This window comes from Equus przewalskii, chromosome 18 (genome assembly GCF_037783145.1).
Source record: "Equus przewalskii isolate Varuska chromosome 18, EquPr2, whole genome shotgun sequence".
NCBI lineage: Eukaryota > Metazoa > Chordata > Mammalia > Perissodactyla > Equidae > Equus > Equus przewalskii.
The window spans coordinates 34,801,398-34,827,427 of record NC_091848.1 but is presented as its reverse complement, the minus strand read 5'-3'; the positions used below and the strand labels follow the sequence as shown (position 1 = coordinate 34,827,427).

At 42.6% G+C, this 26,030-nt stretch overlaps 1 protein-coding gene across 3 annotated transcripts in view; it reads left to right on the top strand.

Annotated features, from left to right (window-relative positions):
* NRROS (negative regulator of reactive oxygen species) overlaps positions 1-26,030 on the top strand; it is a 38,124-nt gene that overhangs the window by 5,716 nt on the left and 6,378 nt on the right. Inside the window, exons 2-3 of one of the 3 annotated variants that reach the window (XM_008533786.2) lie at positions 8,063-8,173; positions 8,475-8,597. The gene's annotated coding sequence lies outside the window, so the exon portion shown is untranslated. Of the gene's footprint in view, positions 1-8,062; positions 8,213-8,366; positions 9,240-26,030 lie in introns of those variants that run through there. The other 2 variants (XM_070583479.1, XM_008533787.2) reach the window with 2 other exon arrangements.

The window sequence follows — 26,030 nt, the reverse complement described above, 5'->3', positions numbered from 1 at the left end:
AGTTAAAAACATAAGTCTGAATCTTCTCTCTTGGGAGAGAATGTTGGAGCTGGAGATTAAAATTTGGGAGTTATCAACATATTGGTAGACATAGAAGATATGGGAGTAAAAAATGTGTATACCATGAGAAGAAAAAGCCCTGAAAGAGAACCTTCATTTTGACAATCTGGCTTTTCTTTTTCTTTTTTCTTTTTTTGTAAGGAAGATTGGCCCTGAGCTAATATCTGTTGCCAATCTTCCTCTTTTCACTTGAGGAAGATGGTTGTTGAGCGAACATCTGTGCTAACTTTCTTCCATTTTATGTGGCACATGGACACAGCATGGCATGACGAGCAGTGCTGGGTCCACACCTGGGATCCAAACCTGTGAACCCTGGGCCACCAAAGTGGAGCACACGAGCTTAACCACTATACCATGGGGCCAGCCCCTGGCTTGCATTTAGTTTTTCCAGTAATGTCAGCATTATCACCATTACGAATGAATATTTTAGGGAGCAGAGACAATGTGCTGGTTGTTCAGAGCAGGAAGGACTTGCTCCTGTCCTCTTAGGATGGACGTGCCATGGATAACAATGCTGGAGAGGTATGAAGAGGGAGGCATAAGCAGACTCTGAAGTCACCTCCTCCCACACACACAACAAATTTACAACTACTCTGGGAAGAATTACTCCTGAGAGAGAACTGAAAACTGGCTAAGAAGAACCCCTGAAACAAGGGACAGTCTTGACTGAGGTGGAAGAGGCAGAAATTCCTTTCTGGAGAGAAAAAAAGCCAGCTTCACAAGCCGTGGCATCTCATGGCTGGCCGGGAGCAATCCTAAGGTATGCAGCCTTCCCTGAAGGAACAGAGGAGCTGAACGGGGGAGTGTTACCACTATAAGCATCATTTGGGCTCAGTACAACCAAGACAAGTCTCATAATATCTGGATTTGCTGGTTACTACAACAATGGGGAATATCCCTAGAAAAGCCATCAGACACAAAGGAAAAAAGCCAGCTCTTAAAGGGCCCATGCACAAAATCACGCATTTCAGAAAGCAACCTAAAATCACCAGAAAGAAAGGTGCACAGTCCTTTGGTGAAAAGAGACTTACCTGATAGGCTCTGGCTGCATCTCAGTAAGAGGTGAGACCTCTCCAGGGACTGAGACATTGGTGGCAGCCATTATCATGACCTAGTACAGGTGAGCTGACACAGACCTGCCAGACAACATTGGAGTTCTTCCCCTGGCCTATTAGCCTGGGGGTCTGCCCCACCCATTAGAAGACTGATTTAATCCAGCTCAGCCAGGGCAGGCAGCCTGCCCTAGAGACTAGCCCCACCCAACAGCAAGCCCTCAGGCAACGTGTGGGCCTCCTTAGGCTGGGTGCCTGGATCCTCTGCAGTCAGGCGAGTGGGTCCACCTCTGTGGGGCAGGGCATGTGTGAGGAGCAGGTGGAGTGTGTGGGGAGCTGGTAGAGTGTGTGGGGCCTCTGCAGTAGGGAGACTGGTTCTGCTTCAGAGGATCAGGGCATGCACATGGGGCAGCCAGTGTGTGTGGCCCTATGGGAGGTGGGGCTTGTCATCTGCAGAAGACTTGTGATTCTTAAATAGCCACATAGGGGGTTGGCCCCACCTTCCAAAGCCTGAAACAATTGGGTACTCCTGTGCCTGAGGCCAGCCCCACTCAGCTGCAATCCTGAGAGAGCTGACAACAGGCTTGCAGGCTGGAAGCCTACAGCAATTGTAAGCCCCTGAGCCTAGCAACCAGCCACACTGGGGGCCTAATCACTTAACAGAAAAACTGCAACAAGATTGTGCTATTAGACCTTGAAGCCAACTGTGCTGGGGTTCCCCACACCCAGTAAAGTGACTGAAGGATCCATAGCAGCCATATACGACTGTGCATTACAACCAGCCAACAAGAAGGACAGCTTAGCCTCCCTGGGCACCTGCAGCAAGAACAACCCTGCCACAACAGAAGGACACATGTAGCCCACACAGGGGTCACTCCTGGAACATTTGGAAATGGTGAAGAGAGGGAAGCACAGTGCTGGGCCTCATAAGGCATCTTGTACATAAGGCCACCTCTCCAAGATCAGGAGACATAGCTGACCCACCTAATATACAGATATAAGCACAGAGAAAGAGGCAAAATTAGGAGGCAAAAGAATATGTTCCAAGTAAAGGAACAGGACAAAAACCCAGAAAAAGACCTAAGTGAAACAGAAACAATCTACTTGACAAAAAATTCAAAAAAGTCATAAGCATGCTCACTGACCTTGAGAGAAGAATGGATGAACTCAGTGAGAACTTCAACAAAGAAGTGGAAAATATAAAAAAGAACTAATCAGAAATGATGAATACAATACTGGAAATGAAAAATTCACTGGAGGGACTCAATAGCAGAGTAGATGATACAGAAGAACGGATCAGTGAGCTGGGTGAAAGACTAGAGGAAATCACCCACGCTGAACAGATAAAAGAAAAAAGAATTAAAAAGAATGAGAACAATCTAAGGGACCTCTGGGACAACATCAAGCACACTAATATCCGTATTATAGGTGTCCCAGAAGAAGAAGAGAGAGACAAAGGGGCAGAGAATCTATCTGAAGAAATAACAGCTGAAAATTTTCTTAACCTAAGGAAGGAAACAGATGTCCAGGTACAGGAAGCACAGAGAGCACCAAACAAGAGAAACTCAAAGAGGTCCACACCAAGATACATTATAATTAAAATGTCAAGAATTAAAAATAAAGAGAGAAACCTAAAAGCTGCAAGAGAAAGGCAACAAGTTACATACAAAGGAAACCCCATAAGGCTATCAGCTGACTTCTCAGCAGAAAACTCACAGGCTAGAAGGGAGTGGCACGATATATTTAAAGTGCTGAAAGGAAAAAACCTACAGTCAAGAATACTCTACTCAGCAAGGTTATCATTCAGAATGGAAGGAGAGATACAGTTTCCCAGAAGAGCAAAAGTTAAAGGAGTTTATCACCAAGAAACCAGTTTTACAAGAAATGCTAAAGGGACTTGTTTAAGAGGGAAAGAGAAGACCAAAAATAGGAACAAGAAAATTATCCAAAAAAAGGCAATAAAATCACTGATAAAGGCAAAAATACAGTAAACATAACAGATCAATCACCTATGATTACATAAAGGTCAAAAGGCAAAAGTACTAAAATTACCTTTTTCCATGATAAGAGGGTAACAGACACACACACACAAAAACAGAGGTTAGATACAATATCAAAAACATAAAATGTGGGAGGAGGAGAGTAAAAAAAATAGAGGTTTTAGAAAGAAGTCAAACTAAAGAGACCATCAACTTAATATAGATTTCCATGTATATAGGTTATTATATATGAACCTCATAGTAATCACAAACCAGAAACCTATAATAAATACACAAAAAATTAAGAGAAAGGAACCCAAACATAATACTAAAGAAAGCCATCAAACCACAAGGCAAGAGAGCAAAAGAAGAAAGGAACAGAGAAGAACTAGTAAAACACCCAGAAAAAAGGTAACAAAATGGCAATAAGTACATACTTATCAATAGCTACTTTAAATGTCACTGGGCTAAATGCTCCAATCAAAAGGCATAGGGTGGCAGTTTGGATAAAAAAAAAACACCCATATACATGCTGCATACAAGGGACACACTTCAGACCTAAAGACACTCACAAATTGAAAGTGAAGGGATGGAAAAGATACTCCGTGCAAGTGGCAATGAAAAGAAAGCTGGGGTAGCAACACTTATATCAACAAAATAGACTTTAAAACAAAAACTGTAACAACAGACAAAGAAGGGTACTACATAATGATAAAGGGAGCAATCCATCTTGTAAATATAACACTTGTAAATAACACTTGTAAATATATAGCACTTGTAAATATCTATGCACCCAACACAGGAGCACCTAAATATATAAAGCAATTATTAACAGACATAAAAGAAGAAATAGACAGTAATACAATAATAGTAGGGGACTTTAACACCCCACTTACACGAATGGATGGATCATCCAAACAGAAGATCAATAAGGAAACATTCGCCTTAAATGACACATTAGACCAGATGGACTTAGTAGATGTATAGGGAACATTCCATTCCAAAACCGCAAAATACACGTTCTTTTCAAATGCACATGGAACATTCTCCAGGATTGATCACATATCAGGCCACAAAACAAGTCTCAATAAATTTAAGAAGATTGAAATAATACTAAGCATCTTTTCTGAACATAAAGCTATGAAACTAGAAATCAACTACAGGAAGAGAATCAGAAAAGCAACAAATATGTGGACATTAAACAAAACGCTACTAAAGAACGATTGGGTCAATGAGGAAATCAAAGGAGAAATAAAAAAAAAATACCTGGAGACAAATGAAAATGAAAATACGACATGCCAAAATTTATGGGATAAGGGGAAGGCAGTTCTAGGAGGTAAGTGTATAGCAATACAAGCCTACCTCGACAAACAAGAAAAATCTCAAATAAACAATCTAACAGTGCACCTAAAGGAGCTGGAAAAAGAAGAACAAAGCCCAAAATCAGTAGAAGGAAGAAAATAATAAAAATCAGAGCAGAAATAAATGAAATACAGAATTAAAAAACAATAGAAAAAATCAATGAAACCAAGAGCTGGTTGTCTGAAAAGATAAACAAAATCGACAAATCTCTAGCTAGACTCACCAAGAAAAAAAGAGAAAAAATGAGAAATGAAAGAGGAGAAACTACAACAGACACCTTAGAAATACAGAAGATTATAAGAGAATACTATGAAAAGCTATATGCCGACAAATTGGATAATCTAGAAGAAATGGATAAATTCTTAGACTCATACAACCTTCCAAAACTGAATCAAGAAGGAATAGAGAATTTGAATAGACCAATCACCAGTAAGGAGATGGAAACAACAATCAAAATCTCACCAAAAATAACAGTCCAGGACCAGACAGTTCCCCTGGTGAATTCTACAAAACATTCAAAGAAGACTTAACACCTATCCTTCTCAAACTCTTCCAAGAAACCAAAGAGGAGTGGAAGCTTCCTAACTCATTCTACGAAGCCAACATTACTCTGATACCAAAACCAGACAAGGATAACACAAAACAAGAAAATTACAGGCCAATATCACTGATGAACATCAATGCAAAAATCCTCAACAAAATACTAGCAAATCGAATACAACAATGCATTGATTGAGTGGGATTTATTCCAGAGATGCAGGATGGTTCAACATCTGCAAATCAATCAGTGTGATACACCACATTAACAAAATGAAGGATAAAAATCACAAGATCATCTTGACAGATGCAGAGGAAGCATTTGACAAGATGCAGTATCCATTTATGATAAAAACTGAATAAAATGGGTATGTAAGAAAAGTATCTCAACATAATAAAGGCCATCTATGACAAACCCACAGCTAGTATCATTCTTATTGGAGAAAAACAGAAAACTATCCCTCTAAGAGCAGGAACCAGACAAGGATGCTCATTCTCACCACTCTTATGTAACATAGTATTGGAGGTCCTAGCCAGAGCAATCAGGCAGGAAAAAGAAATAAAAGGGATCCAAATTGGAATGGAAGAAGTGAAACTGTCACTATATGCAGATGACATGATTCTACATGTAGAACACGGTAAATAATCCACTAAAAAACTTTTAGAAATAATAAATGAATACAGTAAGGTTAGTGGATACAAAGTCAACATACAAAATCCATGCATTTCTGTACACTAACAATGAAGTAGTAGAAAGAGAAATTAAGAATACAATCCAATTTACAACTGCAACAAAAGAATAAAATACCTAGGAGTAAACTAACCAAAGAGGTGAAAGATCTGTACACTGAAATCTATAAAACATTGTTGAAAGAAATTGAAGAAGACACAAAGAAATGGAAAGATATTCCATGCTCTTGGATTGGAAAAATTAACATAGTTAAAATGTCATACTTCCTGAAGCAATCTACAGATTCAATGCAATCCCTATCAAAGTTCCAACAACATTTTTCACAGAAATAGAACAAAGAATCCTAAAATTTGTATGGAACAACAAAAGACCTCAAATAGCCAACAGAACCCGGAGAAAAAAGAACAAAGCTGGAGGTATCACACTCCTTGATTTCAAAATATGCTACAAAGCTATAACAACCAAAACAGCCTGGTACTGGCACAAAAACAGTCACACAGATCAATAGGATAGAATTCAGAGCCCAGAAGTAAAACCACACATCTATGGACAGCTAATTTTCGACAAGGGAGCCAAGAACATACAATGGAGAAAGGAAAGTCTCTTCAATAAGTGGCGTTGGGAAAACTGGACAGCCACATGCAAAAGAATGAAAGTAAAACGTTATCTTACACCTTACACAAAAATCAACTCAAAATCATCAGGTCTTGCATGTAAGATCTGAAACCATTAAATTTCTAGAAGAAAACACAGGCTGTATGCTCTTTGACATTGGTCTTAGTAGCATATTTTCAAGTACCACGTCTGACTGGGCAAGGGAAACAACAGAAAAAATTAAAAAATGGGACTACATCAAACTAAAAAGCTTCTGCACAGCAAAGAAAACCATCAATGAAACGAAAAGACAACCTAACAATTGGGAGCAGATATTTGCAAACCATATATCTGATAAGGGGTTAATATCTAAAATATACAACGAACTCATAAATCTCAAGAACAGAAAAACTAACAACTCAATTAAAAAATGGGCAAAAGATCTGAACAGGCATTTCTCCAAAGAAGATATACAGATGGCCAACAGGCACATGAAAGGATGTTCAACATCATTAACTACCAGGGAAATGCAAATCAAAACTGCAATGAGATATCACCTCACTCCCGTCACAATGGCTATAATTAACAAGACAGGAAACAGCAAGTGTTGGAGAGGATGTGGAGAGCAGGGAACTTCTCCTGCGCTGCTGGGGGGAGTGCAAACTGGTGCAGCCACTATGGAAAACAGTATGGAGATTCCTCAAAAATTTAAGAATAGATCTACCATATGATCCAGCTATTCCACTGCTGGGTGTTTATCCAAAGAACATGAAAACACGAACGTGTAAAGACACATGCACCCCTGTGTTCACTGCAATTATTCACAATCATTGCAACATTATTCACAATAGCCAAGACTTGGAAGCAACCTAGGTACCCATCAAGGGACGAATGAATAAAGATGATGTGGTATATATACACAATAGAATAGTACTCAGCCATAAGAAACGATGAAATCCAGCCATTTGTGACAACATGGATGGACCTGAGGGTATTATGCCAAGCGAAATAAGTCAGAGGTAGAAAGTCAAATACTGTTATGATCTCACTCATTAAGTAGATGATAAAAACAACAACAAACAATCACATAGAGACAGAGATTGGATTGATGTTTCACCAGAGGAGGACAGGGGGAGATTAGGCACATATGTGTGGTGATGGATGGTAATTAGTCTTTTGGTGGTGAACATGATGTAAGCTACACAGGAATTGAAATATAATGATATACACCTGAAATTTATATAACATAAACTAATGTTACTGCAATAAATAAATAAATAATATAATTTAAAAAAGAGTAATAAAACAAAACAAAATAAGAAAAAAAAGGATAACAGTGCTATACAGAATCACAAATCAACAGGCTACAAGAGATTGGAGCTCATCCTGCAGGACACTTCAGCTCTCCAGATCTGACGGGAAGCAGAACTGGATATCCCTTCTCTGACTACCCTAGTGTGGTTGTCTGCATTACTCATCCGCATGCAGCAAACACCGCAAATATTTTGCCTTCTCCCCTAGATATAAGCTCCTTGAGAACAAGAGCTATGAGACAATGCATATAAAGCTCTTAGCCTGGTGATTGGCACCCCTTTGATGGTGGCTATGATCAATTCGATTATTCTTTTGAACTCCTGGCAAGAGCTCACAGGGACTATCGTTCACATCCAGTACAAAAAATTCATCCATGCAACCTATGATCAAGAGGTTCATGGCACTCTGACAGTGCACCACAAAGCAATTTCCATTTCTTTTTCTTTTTCTTTTTTTTGATGGGCCGGACACAGAAGAGGAGATTATTCATAAAAACCAGCTGAGTGGATGACTCTCCCAGAAGGTGGACTCTCTCCCAGTTGGAAAACGTGTCCTACTCATTCCCAAAGTCGCAGAGCTCACAGGCAAGAGCCCCCAGCTCGCCATCCCTTGAAATCTCTAAGGCAAGAAAGGTTGGGGAACCTTGGTCAGCACTGCTGGGAGACCATAAACATATCTGACCTCCTTCGAGACTAACCCAGCAGGTGGTCTGGCTGGCCACCCCTTCCTGCCGGCCAGCCCGCCCTCTTCCACCGCCCCAACCCCTCCCCCCCCACCACCCCCGCAGCGCAGTTCCCTCTAAGATGCCTGCTCTCTGTTGAGTGCTGAGCCGCTGAGCCGCTTGCTCTCCATGTGACTTCAGTTTCCGTCCGTTCCTTCCGCAAGTGCTAAAATAATCTGATGCTCCAGAGACAGGAGGCAGCCCAGCCCCGCGTTCGGCTGCTCTCGAGGAGGCCGGAGCCCCGGGAGAGGATGCGCCCCGCGGAGCCGCCTGGGCCTGCAGGAGCCGTGAGTATTTCCTGCGTGGCCGCCTCCCCGCGGGGCAGCCGCGGCCCTCCTGGAGGTGGGCGAGCTCTGAGGGGTTGGGTGGTAGGAGGTCAGCGTGTGTGGCCCACAGCTTGGGGCTGACGGGGAAGTTGTGGCTGCTGCATTCAAGCTCCGCTGCTTTCGTGCTCGGTGCAGGGGTACAGCTCTGGGTGGGGGTGGAAAGTCCTCTCTCTAGGAGCACTTAGCGCTGAGAAAGGTGGCCTGATGTAGTGGAGACAGCTTGGGCTACAGAGTCGAACCTGGGTTTAATTCCCGGCTCCATGGGGAGAATTTCTGAACCTCAGTTTCTTCATCTGCAAAATGGGAACGATCCTGCTCCCTCCCTGGGTGCCCTGGATGTAACGAGGTTACTCTGTGAACGCTCAGCACGCTGAGCGCTTGGGTTTTTTTTTCTTGCTCTGCAACATGAATTGAGAGTCACCATGTCATAGGAAGACAGTGAGACTGATTAACAGCAACACATCGTTGTGGATGCCTTCCACGTGCAGGCGTGTTCACAGGGGCTGGAGACAGAGCTGTGAAGAACGCAGGCGAAGTCCCTTCCCCACAGACCGTTTGTCCTTGGGAGAGTCCCTAGGGGTCTCTTACTTGGACCCACAGTCAGTAAGTACCAGAGGGAGACTAGATCCCCAGCCTCTGTGACCCCTTGTTCAGTGCTTTTCTGTGGCCCTTGCAGCCTCTCCATGTGGGCCAGATTCTAGAGGGTTCAGTGTATATCCCCATGCACTCAGGAGTTAGGCAGAAGTAAGGAGCCACTGACCGGCCTCCATGCCGCCCTCAGAACAGGCTGCCAGCTCACTTTTCTCCTGAGAGAAGGTGAACACGTGCCCAGCGGTGGCTGGGACTCTAGAAGGCTGAGGCAGGGTCCTAAGAATGGAGCCCCTGGGTAGGGCTGGTGCCTGGCTGTGCGCTTCCCGGGGGAGTGACGGGACTCCCCTGGAGGTTTCTGCCACGATGGGTGCAACTTACTGGGAGTCTGGACGGTCGAAAGACTCCCGAGTCTATAGAGCTGGCCTTCCAAGAGCTCCCGTGCGCCTTCACCTACTGGCTGTGCTGCTCTCTGTTTCTGTGGATGTGGATGGTTGGCTGGGTTTCATAGCCCTGAGGCTTATTTACTTTCCTCATACACTCCGGAGGTTTGTACATGTATGTCTCAGGGTTCCTAGAGCGGATTATAGAATGATGGGCCTAGAAAAAACCCTCGACTCCTGCCTCTAGGTTAAACGAAAACAAAAACCTGTTTCACAAAGAGAGTGCTTTCATCTAACGGGTGCCCGTTAGATGGGAACTTCGTGAAAACCCATATAAACCTGATCCCACATTGTCCTTAAGCCCGTCATTGAGAACAGGAGCCTCCCAGACAGGAGAGCAGGCTCCTGGTGTCTTTGTCTTGGGGCCTGTGTCGGGAATGCGTGGACCTGTCTCTGGGCTTGTTGAGTTTTTTGGAAGAGTGATGCTGGCACTGATTATAACCTGCATCCCGGCCACAGTGAGCATTCCCATCACAGAGGGGAAACTGGACTCTCGGATGGACAACTTCTTGTGCCTCACATCTTGCTCAGATCACGTTGTGACCACATAAGTGAGGGGAGGGTGGGCTTTCAACCATGACTGAAAAACATCATCTTTCTCAGGACGTGCTTGTATGCTCAATGATGCTCACTCATGTGTCTGCACATCGGTGACAAATATTTTTGCCTTTGGCAGAATTTCTTTATTATACTCATCACCCTCCCTCCCCCGCAAACCATTATTCTCAACTTCATCTTCAAACAAATGTCATGTGTTCAATGTGTGGGGGTTTCTGGGCTAGCTTTAGGTGGTGATCTCTGAAAGCTCAGAGAGGTGAGGAAAGGGAAAAAAGGACATTGATGCTTGGATCTTATTAAGCCTCACAAGCAAGAGTAAACCCAAGTTCAGGGTCTTTTAGTTGCAAATGACGAAAACTCAACTGAGTTTGACTTCAGCAAAAAAAGAAAATTTATTGTTTCAAATAACCAAAAAGTCTATGGGAAATAGCTTCAGGCATGGCTGGATCCAGGTGTTCAAACATTGCCGGGAATCTATCTATCTTCGTTCCTCAGCTTTACTTTCTTCTGCATAGTCTTCATTATCAGGCAGGTCCTCAAGTTGGTGGCGAAGATGGCTGCCTGCAGCTCCAAGCTTAATTTCCACCAGCTTGGCATCTGAAGCAGGAAAAGAAGACCTCCTTCCCAATAGTTCTAACAACCACCCTTGGATTGATGCTCATGAACTTGGCGCCTCTGATGTACCTATTATAAACCAGTTACTATGGGCCCAGTCTTGTTCAGAGGCCCCAACTGGAGCCAGGAGTTGAGATCAGACCCAAAAGAACATGGACTTCTTCAGAAAGGAAGGGGTTTGGTTGCACTACAATGTACATATCCTTCATACTATTGAACGATACACTTAAAAATGGTTAGGGTGATAAATTTTTTTAGTGTATTTTACCACAAATAAAAGTTTTAAAAGTAAAAGAAAGGAAAGGAAGGAAGGGGTGGTTTCCTCAAAGAGGAATTGAGGAGTTGTTACAGAGGAGAAATGCGAGTGGGCAAAAGCAACTGATTTCCAGAGCGAATGGAGTCGGGTGCTGAGGCCACACCACGTGTGTCTTCTCACTTCAGTGCCTGAGTGACTTCACACTGAACAAAGGGAATCAGGAGGAAGTAGAACCCTGTCATGGTTCTCACCAGGGAGGTGGGCATGAGGAGCAGGGCTGGTCCCAGTGATGGGCTAAATGCGGCCACAAAGCCCTCTGAGGACACAGGGACTCCCACCTCCAGCCCCAACCGACAAGGTCTCCTTGATCCGATGCTGTGCCCTGTGCCCCAAGCAGCTTTCTGCTGCCAACTCCAAGAAAGACAGGAGTCAGAAGGGGGTTTCTCCCCTGGAGACAGCACTTGGGGCTCTGCCTTTCCAGCCTGGCTCTTCTCAAGCAGGACCTAAGCGTCTGAGGCAGCCCAGCACCCCAGTGTAGGGGCCCACGTCATTTCTCCAGTAACCTCATGCCACTCCATTTGAGTTGTCGGGCTGGACACTGGCTCCTCCTGATTCTCCCTGATGTCGCCCCTCTTCTGGTCCAGCCCTGATCCTGCAGGTCTCTCCTGCCTTTTCAGTGTTGTCTCCTGGTGGTCCCACCAGACGCCTAGGCTGAGCTCTCTCCCTCTGCCTGCAGGGCCAGTGGCTAGCAGGTCTTTCCTGGCCTGGCCCTGGGCCCCATTCTTCAGCTTCAGACGTGTTAATGGTCATCCTCTCGCTGCCCAGCCTGGCACCCTGAGACCTCCTCATGGGACTCCCCTGATGGCCTTTCTCTTTTCCTAGGCTCTTGCATCCCCAGGTCCCTAACCTGAAGCTTCCACTTTAGCTAATAATACTGACTTCTTATTTCCTTCTAAATTGCCAGTTTTTCCTGGGCTTTCTAACTTCTTTTGCAGAACCTCTGAAGGCCCTCCTCTTTGTCATAGATACACTCCATGGCATCGACAGGTTGCCTCATCCCCACGAAAGACCATGACCCCGTGAACACTCAGGGGTGCTATTCAGATTATCAAACACCACCTGGTACAGGCAGGCACTGGCCAATCAGAATGGACCTTGTCTTTAGAAGCTGGGTCAGGTGTTACCTCCTTGGTTGCTGGATCGTGGCTGGGGCCCTGGGAGTTCTGAGAGGGGCCAGGCAGCTGGAGTGAAGGTTCAAGGGGTAGCTGTTTACGAACAAGTACCTACCGGTGCAACCCAGCTGAACAGTCACTCATCATCTACTCCCCAGACAGGTGCATTGCCAGCACCTCTACCTGGGCCAGAACTCAGCCCAGGTTTTGGCTTCGCTGTCTGCAAGCTATGTGACTTGAGCAGTTCCCTTTGGCCTTTTCAAGTCTTGGATTCCTTTTCTGTAAAGTGGAGATAATAAGCAGAGCCTGGAACATAGGTATTTGCACACTAACGTTCATAGCAGCATTATTCACAATGGCCAAAGGGTGGAAACGACCTAAATGTCGACTGAGGGATGAATGGATAAACAAAATGTGGTATATGCGTACAGTGGAATATTATTCAGCCATAAAAAAGGAATGGAATTCTGATACATGCTATAACATGGCAGGACCTTGAAAACATGCTAAGTGAAATAAATCAGACAAAAAAGGGCAGATATTACATGATTCCAGTTATATGTTTCCACTTATGTGGGGTACCTAGAATAGATAAATATATAGTGAAGAAAGAATAGTGGTTGCCAGGGGCCAAGGGCCAGAGGAATGGGGCATTACTGTTCAATGGGCACAGAGTTTGAATTTGGGAGGGTGGAAAAGCACTGGAGATGGGTAATGGTGAGGTTGTATAACAATGTGAATGTGCTTCATGCTCCTCAAAAGGAGTTAAAATGGTAAATTATATGGATATTTTACCACAAGAAAAGATGGAGATGATAATGCCTACTCTGTAGAACTGTTGCAAGTATTCAGTGAGATCAAATGTCCATCAGAAGCCTTTGTAAACTCAAGTGCTACTATTATTGTAGAATTCCCTAGAAATTATTATTTTGGGGGAAGGAGGGGATTTTTAAAAAAAAAATCCCATTCCTCTGTGAACACAATAAGTTTTAGAGAAAAAAAAAATCAGCCCTAGAACAGGTAGCCACCTTGCAAGTACAATTCAAGAAATTTTGAAAAGGATGAAATTATCTCCCCATCAGCTTGAAACTATACCATGAAAACTTTATTATTTTTCGTCATTACCTGTATAAATTCCCATTGAAGAGCAGTGCAGGAAAGAGGATATCAGTCATTCACACTTTAGTGTAAGCTGCTTTCCTCCTAATTCTGGCTTAGAACACTAAGGCAGTGATTATCTAGTCTTTTTTTTTTTAATAAGACAGACTTTTATCCCCCAAATAGAATAGCTGACTTTGCATTCTCAATCAAGTTGAGATTAAATTAATTAATCTCAGAAGATTGAAAAAGTAGGAACTTTTTTTTCAAGTTAAATCACTGGATATGCTTTCAGTAGTATTTAGGGGGAAGTGTACTGATGACTGCAATCTATTTTGAAATGCATGAAAAATAACTTGGATTGAAGGATAGCTAGATGGATTGATGTGTGATAAAAACAAGTGTAATAAAAAGTTAATAGTTATAGTAGAATCTAGGTGGTGGGTATACCAATGATCACTGTCAAATTCTTCAACTTTGCTGTACGTTAAAAATTTTTCATAATAAAATAGTGGGGAAAAGTTAAATTACTAAGAGTACCTAGTAGCTCCTCACATTCATTTTCATAAACATAAAAACCAAATAATAAAAAACAAAAAACTTCCATAGGAGCTATAACTATGTCTAATATGCTACCATATTATATGGATTATTGCTCAAATAAACCATTAGGATGTGATGAGAAGGTGACACGTGCACTGGGCCTTGAAGGATGAATAGGAGTTCAGTAGGAAAAGATCAGAGAAAGGGCCTTTCCCACAGAGGAAACAGTGTGTGAAAATTTATCATTTAGTGATGGATAGCAAGTATTCCAGGGTGGCTGGGGTTGTGGTATTGAGGTTGAGTTTTGTTGGACCCACAAGACTAGGTTTAAATTGCAGCTCACACATCCTCTAGCTATATGGCCTAATATAATTAGCTCTGTGAGCCTCACTGTACCGTGTGTAAAATGGTGATGATTTTGTGAGGATTATTATATGGAAAGCACCTGGCACAGGACTTATCCTAAGGTCAACACTCAATAAACATTAACTGTTACAGTTAAGCACCTGGAATGCAATCTGGGCGCTTAAATGCTATCCCACTGAGCTGGTCAGTTCTCAGGAATCCATATTGTTTCATTCCTCAGTTTTGCTCTTTCTCAAGGAAACCAAGGTGGAATGGGGGTGGCGTATTTCCACTCTGGTCAGTAAGCCTCAGTTATCACCTGTAACCCCTGCCCATCGTCTCCCAGACTCTGGGTGGCCTCGCCTCTGAACATCCCCAGGTCCACACTTTGCGGCTCCCACAGATGGGAGAAGGGACTGCCACGGCACTATTTCGTTTGTTTCAGCACCAACTCCCTGTTTGCACAGAGGAACTCTGCCTTCCCCGTAATTCCAACACTACCTTGTCTTACCCCAGAAAGTGTCCGCCCCGCTGTGGGAGCTCCCGCGGGCCTTGGAGGAACTGGTTGGGGTCACCCTCCTTCCCACACTTGAAATGAAATCCACAGCATTTCCTTTTGTGGACAAAGCTTTTGCACACACATTCTCTCATTCGGTCTTGACACAACCCTGTGAGGGGGGCGGGGCTGTTGTCACCCATGACCACCATGGGAGTGAAGTGACCTGACAGAATAACCTGCGACACTGAAAGGAAATGACAAGTTGAAGCTAAAGCATTATTGATTGGGTGCCTATCCACCGAGATTGTGTGGGTCTCTTGTATACAAAGGTGACACCATGGAACTACCACCAGCCATGTGAGAGCAAGGTGTTACCTCCCCAGTGGGAGCAGATTTGCATTACTTAAGACCTGTGGCCAGATGCAGCCTGTGGCCGTGGAACTGGACAGAGCGAACTGACCTCTGTTGGTTCTAAAGGGCTGACCCTGACCACACAGGGAAGCAGTGACTCATTTGTAGCCCCGAGGAAACGAAGTTGAGCAGGACAGGGGCTGTAAGTGGAGCTCCACACACCGTCTGCCTGGAGTCTCCGTAGGAAGAACCCAAGGGGAGAAGACCTGCTTTGGTCCTCCAGCTGCCCTCCAGCCAGAGGCAGAGCCTCCACCCTTCCCAGACAAGACTCTTCTACAAGCCAGGGAGCCCTGGCCGACCAGGTGTGCTAGCCCAGGGTGAGAACAAGAGATCTGGGTGTTAAACCAGTGCTTGGAAACCATTGTGCTGTGTTCCCTGTGGCACCTTGTCCGTATCAGTCATCTCTCTGGCCTGAGTGTTCTCACCTCCAAAATCGTGGGGGACAGTCCCTACAGAAACACTACAGTTCTTCTCAAGAGGATGGTCAGTCACTAAATTTGAATGAAAATGCATTTGCCAGAAGAGGCATGTGCAACAGAACTGTCCTCTCTCACGCAGATTCTCAGGACCACACATGCAAGGAGCATCCCGACAAATTCAAAGGACATAACTCCTCACTAACTTGTCCAGGCTTAGTGGGGGATCCAGGCAAATGTAAAGGGGCCCAAATAGTACAACCAGCCACTTACAAAGCAGTTTGCTCCCACCCTGGGTGTGTTTAAGCACAAGCAGGTTGAACAATCTGCTGGGAACAAGGATGCTGTAATGATGACAAAGACTATTTTTTTAACTTGCTTTAAAACTTGTCATAATCTGGTAACAACCTTGCAACACAGGCGTTTTGATTGCCTTTTTACTGGGGAGGAAATTGAGGCCAGGAAGTTGGGTGATGTACCCAAGTTCAGAGCCAGACTTTGAAGCCATTCCAGCTGGCCCCTTAGCCTGGCTCCTCCTTCATCCTTAAGCGCCTGTCCAGGGGCTGGGCTAAGAACGTGCAACCCCAAATAGAAACTCCTGAACTCTGAAAAAGAAAAGTAATGCCTATAATAAAACATATCTGAGTTATTAGTCCTGATATTTTTCTCCATTTACTTCAAACATGATCGTTTTAAGCACATTCGCGATAATTTCAGTTCTAAGTACCCATAAGGAATTCTCTATTTTAGTGATATTTATTAGGCTCTGGTTATGACATATATTTTAAGTAATAATAGATTGGTTCTACTCTTTTAAAACTTGTCTTAATACAGTAATTGAAGTTGATCCTTGGGAAAACATAAAATACAAAGATGCAAAAATACAGATATGGAAAAAGTAAATATCAGGTGTAATTCCCCCCACTGTTAAGAGGCTAGTGTGTATCCTTTCAAGTATTTTCTGTGCACGTCCAGTTGCCTGCATATTCTTTGGACAAACTTGAGATTGCACTATATATTCTATTTTGTACTCTCCTTTTTTTCTTAATAATATTTTATTATGAACATCTTTCCATGTCAATAAATATATTGCTGCCAAAGCATTTTTAACTGCGGCACATTATTCCTATGATATCGTTGTATCATAATGTATTGAACCAATCTTCCCATTGTTGCACTTTTAGGTGGCTTCCACTTTTTTGTTATTATTGCTAATGTTGCAGGGAATATTTCTGTAAAAATATTTTTACATACATTTTAATTCTTTAGGATTAATCCCTAGAAGTGGAATTACTGAATAAAAATAATCTACATTTTCAAGGTCTTTGATAGATTGTTCTAAATTGTCTTTCAGAAAAAGTGGGCCAATGTGCTCTCCTACCTTTAGGGTGTAAGAGAGTTCCGGGGTGCGAGGGAGATTCAAAAGCCATTGTGTTGCCTATATTTTAACAAATTCATTATTAAGAGAGAAAGACAGAGAAGCAAATCATGAGATCTGAATTCACACATTGCCTTTCTGAGCGCTCTGTTGCCCCAACCCTCAATTTGCAAGTTCTTGTTTAATGCATCCACCATCTAAATATCGATTCTTTGTAAAATTTAGGGTCGTGTTAATTCAACCAAAGAATACAACTGGTTCTTTACTTTTATAACTATTCTTCCCTTTCTTTCACATGAAATTCCAAAACCAAAATTAAAAAATCTTTGGATTTGAAAGTACACATTTTGGACATTTCTCCAAAGAAGGTATAGAAATACGTCAACGAACTGATGAAAAATGCTCAACATTATTAGTTATAAGGGAAGTGCAAATCAAAACCACAAAGAGAGAGCATTTCACAGCCACCAGAATGGCTATAATAGAAACGGCAGAAAATAAGCGTTGGTAAAGATGAGGAGAAAGTGGAACAGTTATACCCCGCTGGAGGGAATATAAAATGGTGCAGAAACTTTGGAAAACAGTCTGGCAATTCCTCAAAGTTAAACACAGAGTTACCGAATGACTCAGCAATTTCCCTCCCAGGGTATATACTCAAGAGAGCTGAAAACATATGTCCATACAAAAACTTGTACATGAATATTCATAGAAGTATTATTCATAATAACCAAAGGGTGGGAAAACCCAAATGTCCATCAACTAATGAATGCATAAACAAATGTGGTCTATCCATACAGTAGAATATTATTCAGCCGTAAAAAGGAATGAAATACTGACACATGCTACAACACAGATGAACTTCGAAAACATTGTGCTAAGTGAAAGAAGCCAGACACAAAAAGCCACATGTTGTCTGATTCAATATAAATAAAATGTCCAGAATAGGCAAGTCCATAGGAATAAAAATTAGATTAGTGGTTGCCAAGATGAAGGAAGTGACTGATGGTATAGGGTTTCATTTTGGGGCAATGCAAAGGTTCCGGAATTAGATAGTAGTGATGGTTGCACAACTTTGTGAATATACTAAAAACCATTGAACTGTACACTGTAAAAAGGTGAATTTCATGGTATGTGAATTATATCTCAATTTTAAAAATACACATTTTGGCTTGCCTGTAGGGAAAGTGGGCACAGAGTATCTTTAAAATTTTGTAGACGTCTTTCTTAGATGTCTAGGTAATCAAAGTGATCTTAAATTCACTATTCAAAAGTTGGACAGTTTTCACCTTGAATTTAAAGTTTAAGCCAAAGTGTCATTCTGGCTTTTTTCCTTCGCTCTCTCCCTCCCTCTCTCTCTCTCTCTCCCTATCCTCTCTCTTTTTTTCAGGCTATATTTTAAGCATTAAATACATATTACTCAACTATTTGCTTGGTGTAAGTCCAATTTCTCCAAGCAGAAATCATGCAAATCAAATTAGTTTTATGTGCAGATTCTCATAAAATAGAGATGATGTCTACAATCATCTAACAAAATGATTTGTCAGTACCCAAAAGAAATCAATTTTCCTGTTTCATGAATCTAATTGTTTTAGAATGCACTTTTTAAAAACAGTTTGTGCCTCTACTTGCTAGTTTTTTGTAACTTTTTATTTTGAAATCATTTGGAACTTACAGAAAAGTTGCAAGAACAATACAAAGAGTTCCCATAAATTCTTCACCCAGATTCACCAATTGTTAACATTTTGTCATATTTGCTTTCTCTCTTTGTTTATATATATATATATGAAATTTCTTTAAATATACATATACACATAATTTTTTCTGAATGATTTGAGGGTAATGTTGCAGACATCATGCCCCTTTATCTCTAAATAATTAGTGCATATTTTCTAAGAACAAGGATAGTCTCTTACAATGACCAAAATCTGGAATTTTAACATTGATATAATACCGTTATTTCATCCATTGTCTGTATTCAGTCTTGCCCGGTGCCCCAGTAAGGGCCCCACAGTAGTGTGATCATTTGGTTAAGGAGGTGTCTGCCAGTTTCTCCACTATAAAGCTGCTAATTTCGTCTTCGTAAAATTAATAAGTAACTTGTAGGGAGATTCTTTAAGACTATGTTAATATCTTGTTTCCCAACAAATTTTCACTCTTTAGCTTTACCATCCCCTGATGATTCTTGCCTGTAGGATGCACTTTGAAAAATACATTCCTGGATTCAGATTTCAGCTACTTTCTCTAATTTTCAGGTAGCATCATAAAGCTTGCTTGTGCTTTTTTGAAATATCATGTCGAATTTCATCATTTGCGTTTAAGCTTATTAAAGAACGCAAGTCCTGTTTTAGTTAGGTCCCTTTTGTTGGCAAAATGCGACACGTGGGCCAGCTACTGGGGCTGGTGGTGGGGGATACCATCATGAGAAAACGAGGAGCTTGGAAATGGACCCGGTGCTGTAAACGGCCATCAGGGACCCCGAGAAACAGCCTTAGAGCCCCTTCTCTCCACCCTCTCTCCCAGCCTGCGTGGTCCGCCCTCTTATTCTTTCTGTTCCATCTTCTCTGATCTCTGCCCTCTGTTGACTGTTCATTCTTTTCTGTTCACATGCCTTGTCATCTACCTCATAGTGTCTGCTTCCTCATGGTAGGATCCCTCAAAAACTCAGCTTGACCTTCTCTCTCTGTGTCTCTTGACTCCACTTTCCACTGCTAATTACCTAAGTCTCTCCCTTGTCTCTCTGCACGGGGATCACTCACAGGGTGTTGGCCGCATGTAAGGATTGACCTCCTCTGGTCAGGTGCTTCCCCAAGATTCTGTCAGTTTGGTGGAGGTGGAGGTGGTGGTGAGGTCATGTGCTGCTCCTGAGGGCTGCCCCTCCAGAGGGACACTAGGTGTGATGGACAGAGCAGTCGATCTTGACAGTGGAAGTTACATTAGTACATCAACCATATTACTTGAACCACAATCAGGACATGTGATCTAACACTTCTGTGCTCCTTCCAGGTGTGAGAAGCTGTCTGAAAGCTCTAGTTTGAATGTCAAAATGTTAGAATTTTCAAGATATTTTTAAGGTTTATGTGTATATGTATTTTAAACTTAAATGTTTACTGAGCACCTTTCTGTGAAGAATATTTGAAAACTGTACATTCCTGGAAATTTGGGTTAAGAGGTTACCATAATTTCCCCTCTCCTTTTTTTTTTTTTTTTTGGTGAGGAAGATTGGCCCTGAACTAGCATCTCTTGCCAGTCTTCCTCTTTTTACTTGAGGAAGATTGTCGCTGAGCTAGCATCTGTGCCAATCTTCCTCTATTTTGCACGTGGGATGATGCCACAGCATGGCTTGACCAGTGGTGAATAGGTCTGCCCCCAGGATCCCAATGGAACACATGAACTTAACCTCTATGCCACCGGGCTGGCCCCTCCCCTCTCCTTTTAAGAACTCCAACATTTGTTTCATTTTCCCCATGTTTTTAATTTTGAAAAATTTCAAATTTACCGAAGAGTTAAAAGAAAGCACAATGCTAAATTTGCTGGTTTGTAATATTTTTGCTTTAATTTTGTCTCTCTCTCTCTCTATTGAGCTATTTGAAAGTAGGTTACATAAACTGTAGACATCATGAAATTTCACCCGTAACTACTTCTGCATGCATTTTCTAAGAATAAGGACACTTTGGTACATAACCACAGCATCATTATCATGCCTAAGAAAATTAGCAATAATCTGATAATGTATCTGTACATAATACTATCTGAAAACACATCATTCAGTATACATGTAAATTTTCCCAATTGCCTCAAATTTTTCTTTTAGAGTTTTTTTTTTAAATCTAAAATCTCCTCAAGGTACATGCACTGTGCTTGGTTATGATTTTCTTAGTCACTTATGATTAGACCTCTCCCTTCTCCCCTCTCTTGTCTTTCTTTGTTTTTCAAGACTGATTTTTCTGAAGAGTCCAAGCCAGTTGTCTTGTAGGACATCGTGCAGCCTGGATCTGTCAGACTGTCTCCTCATGACAGAGTTCAGGGCAAACATTGCTGGCAAGGGTCCTACCGAGATGGAGCTGTTCACCAGGCACCGCCCCTGGAGGCTCAGGGTGCAGGTGGACTCCCCATGGGAGATGCTAAGTTTCAACGTTTGGTGAAGGTTGAGGTCACTGTAATTTTTTGCCAAGAATCAAAGAGACCCAAGCTGCTTGCCTGAGGCTCTCAAATACTGGGTAGTAGGAATTGTTTGAAGTGGTCACACACTGGGTTTCTGTTCTTTGTTCTCTATTCTCTGTGGTCTGTGACCAGCTGCCCTTCCCTTTCTCCCAGGATCCCAGGTGGGAATTCGCTCTTTTATTTATTTATTTGTGTGAGGTAGATTGTCACTGAGCTGACATATGTGCCAGTCTTCCTCTATTTTATGTGGGGTGCCGCCACAGCGTGGCTTGACAAGCAGTGCTAGGTCCATGCCAAGGATCCAAACCCGTGAACCCAGGGCCACCCAAGCAGAGCGCATGAACTTGACCACTGCGCCACTGGGCCGGCCCCTTGCTCCTTTATTTTAAAGCACACACGCTTTCTGTGGAGCCCTCTAACGAGCACCTGTGCCTTTTGTGTTCATGGTGTCACATTCACACCCCACCCTTGTGCATCCTGTGCTTCTAGAGGTTCCTTCCCCCGAGACCAGTCTGTAAATATTTCTTTCTAACACCAAATACCTCGGAGGGTTATTCACTTTCTCCAAAGACCTCTTTCTTTAAAGCTTTTTCAGCTTATTTGATTGAGAAAATCCTTAATTACATGCTAATATATGTGTAACACTTGCTAATAGCGCCTTTAGCAAAGAGGTTGCGGTCCAGCTCTGGCGGCAGCTGCTGTAGTAGGAGCAGCTGGAGAAGGCGGGGAGGTCAGAGAGTCGGGGAGGGAGGAGCTGATATTCAGGGTGCCCTGAATACTAGAAATCCAGCACCCTCTCCTGAAAGCAATTCAAAAAACCCCAACGAAACAAAACCAAAACTCAGGTCAGAGTTACTCCTTGGTACTCCCAAACCTTGAGTACAAGGAGACCCTTTTGTGGGCAAAAATACCTGTGGCTGGGCCCTTACCTGATGGTTGTATTTTCCTGTCAGCTGATTAAGACATTACATTAACGACAGAAAGCTACTTGGAATTAATAACCCTTAAAAAAAGAAGCTATATTTTATTAATATCGGAAAATGTACATACGTTTGAGAAAAATAGTATATATGTGTGTGTTTGTCAGAGAACCTGATAAAAATAGGGATGCTGCTGCTCTCCTGAACTATGTTGATTCTTGTGATGAGAGGGACATGGAAATTCCAGGACTTCAAGATGCAGAGCCCACTGAAAAGGTTTCACGCACCCTTTCTTCCCTGTCCATTGCAAAAGCAGGCATCAGGCATATGTCCCCTGATTGGAGCCACTCTTAGCCTGCGTGTGGCTGTCATCTTCCATCCAAGCAATCCTGAGCCCAGAACCGATGTGCATTCTTCCTCCTAACTGTTAGTGTTCTCTTGTTTTGGAAAACAGACTCAATTCATGTTGTTTTTGTGAAATGAATCTGTTTTCACCACTTATTTATTATGACCGGATCTAGAGAGAGAAAAGCCAGACAAAAAGCCATATTGTCTTTCTGCCTAAAAAGGAACGCTCTTTATAGAGAAGGGATGGATATGGGGTTGAATCCCAGGTTTCCGTGATAACCAATTAGAATGCATAGTCTCAAGACTAATGGTTACATAGGGAATACCATTAAGCATTTGAGATCTTAATATTTCAAGGGCTTCTTAGAGAAGAACCGGCGAGGACGTTTGTGATGACCGGACGCAAACAGAATAGTTAGAAGATAAAGAAGAAATATAAATGCAACACTAAGAGGACTTCACTTTGACAGGACGTACGATTTATAATCCTATATCTCCAAGTCAGATACGTTACAGACACAGTACAGAATCTTGTCTCTTGATAGCACCTGGTTCAATAGTGTCTTGTCTTTCAAAGCTTTTCGCTAATTAGAAGCTTACAGTCTCTGGCTTTAACCATGATCATGATAACCATGACTGGATAAAAGATGTAGAGAGAATTTATAGAAATTGTTAACTGAACAAAAGAATATACAATGTATAGACTATTTAAAAGAGAATGGAACTTAGCATTTTCTGCCTCCACACTAGGAAGAAACTCTTCAACTTTGTTATCTAGTTTAAGCAGAGTCTGTTAATGCCACCTGCTTCTCATGTCAGGATCTCAGGTCTCATATAAAGTATTTTCCCAGTGGTCACCCAGACCAGTAGGAGACCCAGTACTTACTGAGACCCTCTTGGAACTGGGTTGACTTGCAGTTCCATCGTGTCAACCCTGTGGCCCCCGCAGTGGTTCACAGTCCATGAAATGGGAACCGTTGATCCGAGCCCTTTTAATTCTAATGAGGGGAGCTTCCAGGTTACCTCCTTTAAATTATTAATGTCATACTGCCGTGTGTGCCTTCCATCATAAGTGTTTTTCATTCACTTCCCTTTCTCCACCAAAAATGTATCTAAGATGATTTGGCTTAAAAAATGGATGTATTTTTCAGAAGATGCCAGAGAGATTGGAGTAAAGTGGGACAGTTACTTATTTACACACTTAGATGCTCTCTTTCAGCTGGAGCACTGTTGCGTGGTCCTTACCCAGCTGGAGGGGAAGTAGCCCTATGCACACACGAGAGGGTTCATTGGATTTTCCAAGGAGATTTGGCATCCAACTGTCTATCTTGTACTCTTTGCAGTGCCATGGCTCTGAGGAAGCCTCCTGCAGCTGCACACTCCAGGAATGGTGTTTCTCAGCCTGAATGGTTATTCTTTTGAAAGTCCTTTATTTCTTTTCAGAGTCATTACAGATCTTTTTTTTTTAATACTGCTCCAAGGCCATTCTCACTTACATCATTGTGTCAGTCAGGGTCCAACCAGGAAACAGAGAAACCCAGATTATTTAAAACAGGAAATTTAATGCAGGAAATTGGCTACACATGATGGAAAAGGCTGAGAAATCAACCAGAGAATAGACAGTCAACCCAGAAATTAGCAACTTCTGGAAGCTGCGACCTCCCCTAAGTATGGGAAGGATAAGAGGAAGAATGGTGTTACCAGAGCCTATGTAGCTGTTGAATTACCTTGGAGATTACACATAGGAATAACAACCACGTTACCGGCTCATTGGTGTTTGGAACTCATAAATACTAATTATGTTATTAACTACCTTCATAGTTAATGAAGCACTTTCGCATATACTATTTGATTCCCATAAAAATTCTGAATAGTTATTATTATCTCATTTTATAGAAGGATTATCTGAGCCTTGGAGACTTTATGTGAATTTCTCAAGGACGAACAGCAAATACTGGAGCTGGAATTCAAACCCTGGTCTGTCCGGTTCCAAATCCTCTCATTTTCCCATGCTGCCTCATGGAGAAGGAGTTGCCCAGAGGGCATAGCAAGAGTTTTTCTGGGCTGGTTGGCTGAGTTTAGGAGGAAGGAGAAAATATGTTTTAAATTTGCAAACGTTTTCTTGTTGACCCAGAAATGAAAATTACACTCTGGGTGTGACACCAGGCCTATCTAGCATTCCAATCTGAAGAGTTACAATCTCCCTGAGGAAGTCGCACTCTTGCCCTGCACACATCTAGATTCAGTATTTCAGTATATGGGCTGGCTGTTCTAGAAGGGTCAGTGTCACAGCAGTGGGTACCATCCCAAGCCCAATAGTGGGGTGAGAGAGGAAGGGAGGGAGCAGGTCCATGGTTCCTATCTCCCTGTCTCTCTTCAATAAAATACAGGACACTCAGTGAAATTTGAATGTCAGATAAACAATGATTTTTTTTATTATATGCCCCAAATATTGAATGGGACATGTTTACACTAAAAAATTATCTGTCGTTTTCCTGACCTTCAAATGGCATCCTGTAATTTGCTAAGTCTGGCGACCTTATCTCAAAGTGGGCAGATGATCCCAAGGTTTTGTGTGTGTGTGTGTATTTGTGTGTGTGTTGGGAGGATACTGAGGAAGGAGCCCATATGGCTCTCGTTTTGCCATCTGTCCCTGTGCATGCCATGAGGGAATAATTCCTGCACAGGTGCAGAAGCGGAAGGAGGGTCTGGCAGGGGATTCCCAGTGTCCGACAAATACTGATGAATTCTGAATTGGAGGTTCCCGCTGTGGTAAGGAGACCTAGCCTGACCCGAAGTGAAGGCTAAAGTTGATTTACCTGGTTTCACTTAGCTTTTCTGTTAGTCTGTGGTGAGTAGTCACTGGTGAGTATTCAAATCTGACTAGTAAGTTAAAATTAGCCTTAGAGATGTGTAAACTTATTCAAAGAAAGAGAAAGAGGAAGGGGCCCAAGATGGCCTGGACGTATCAGGCAGAAAGGTCTGAGGGTCCCGCGGAACAGGTGAGGAGGCTCACGTTATTGCTGCTGCTGCTGGCCTCAGAGAAAACCACAGAGCAGACCCTGAGGTCCTTCTCTGGTGGACATCAAGGAGAAGATGGGGCAGGAGGAAGGCCGGGACCAGGCGTTTGCCTCTGATTCTGAGGAATGCGGAGCGAGCAGGGGATGCCACTGGGCTATAAACTCTCCCAACAGGAGGGTAGTCAATTCAACAGCACCTGCAGGGAGAGAAATTACCCTGGTTACTCAGGCTCAGGGAGGGAGTCCTGGGGGTTGCTCCCAGCCCTACCACTAAATCATCTGGAATCTTGAGTAAGCCATTATTGTCTCTGGGCCTTTCTGTGTTCACCTGGAAAAATGTGATGGTGGAGAATTTATTACATTTCCATTATAGTTTGTCTTAGTTCTAAAGTTCTGTTGGTAGATGCATAGTTTTAAGCCTTCTCATGACTCCTGTTCTGTGCTCACTGGCCAGGCAAGAGGGCTGGTAACCACACTTCATCAATAATCCTCATTTTATCTGAAGATTGCCTTTCATTTTCCCTTAGTTTTTTCTCTCACCTAGGAAAAATATCAACATCCTTTTTCAAAGGGCTATATTCAAATAAGTTAACCAATGAGATCAACTCTTTTCTAAAAGCTTC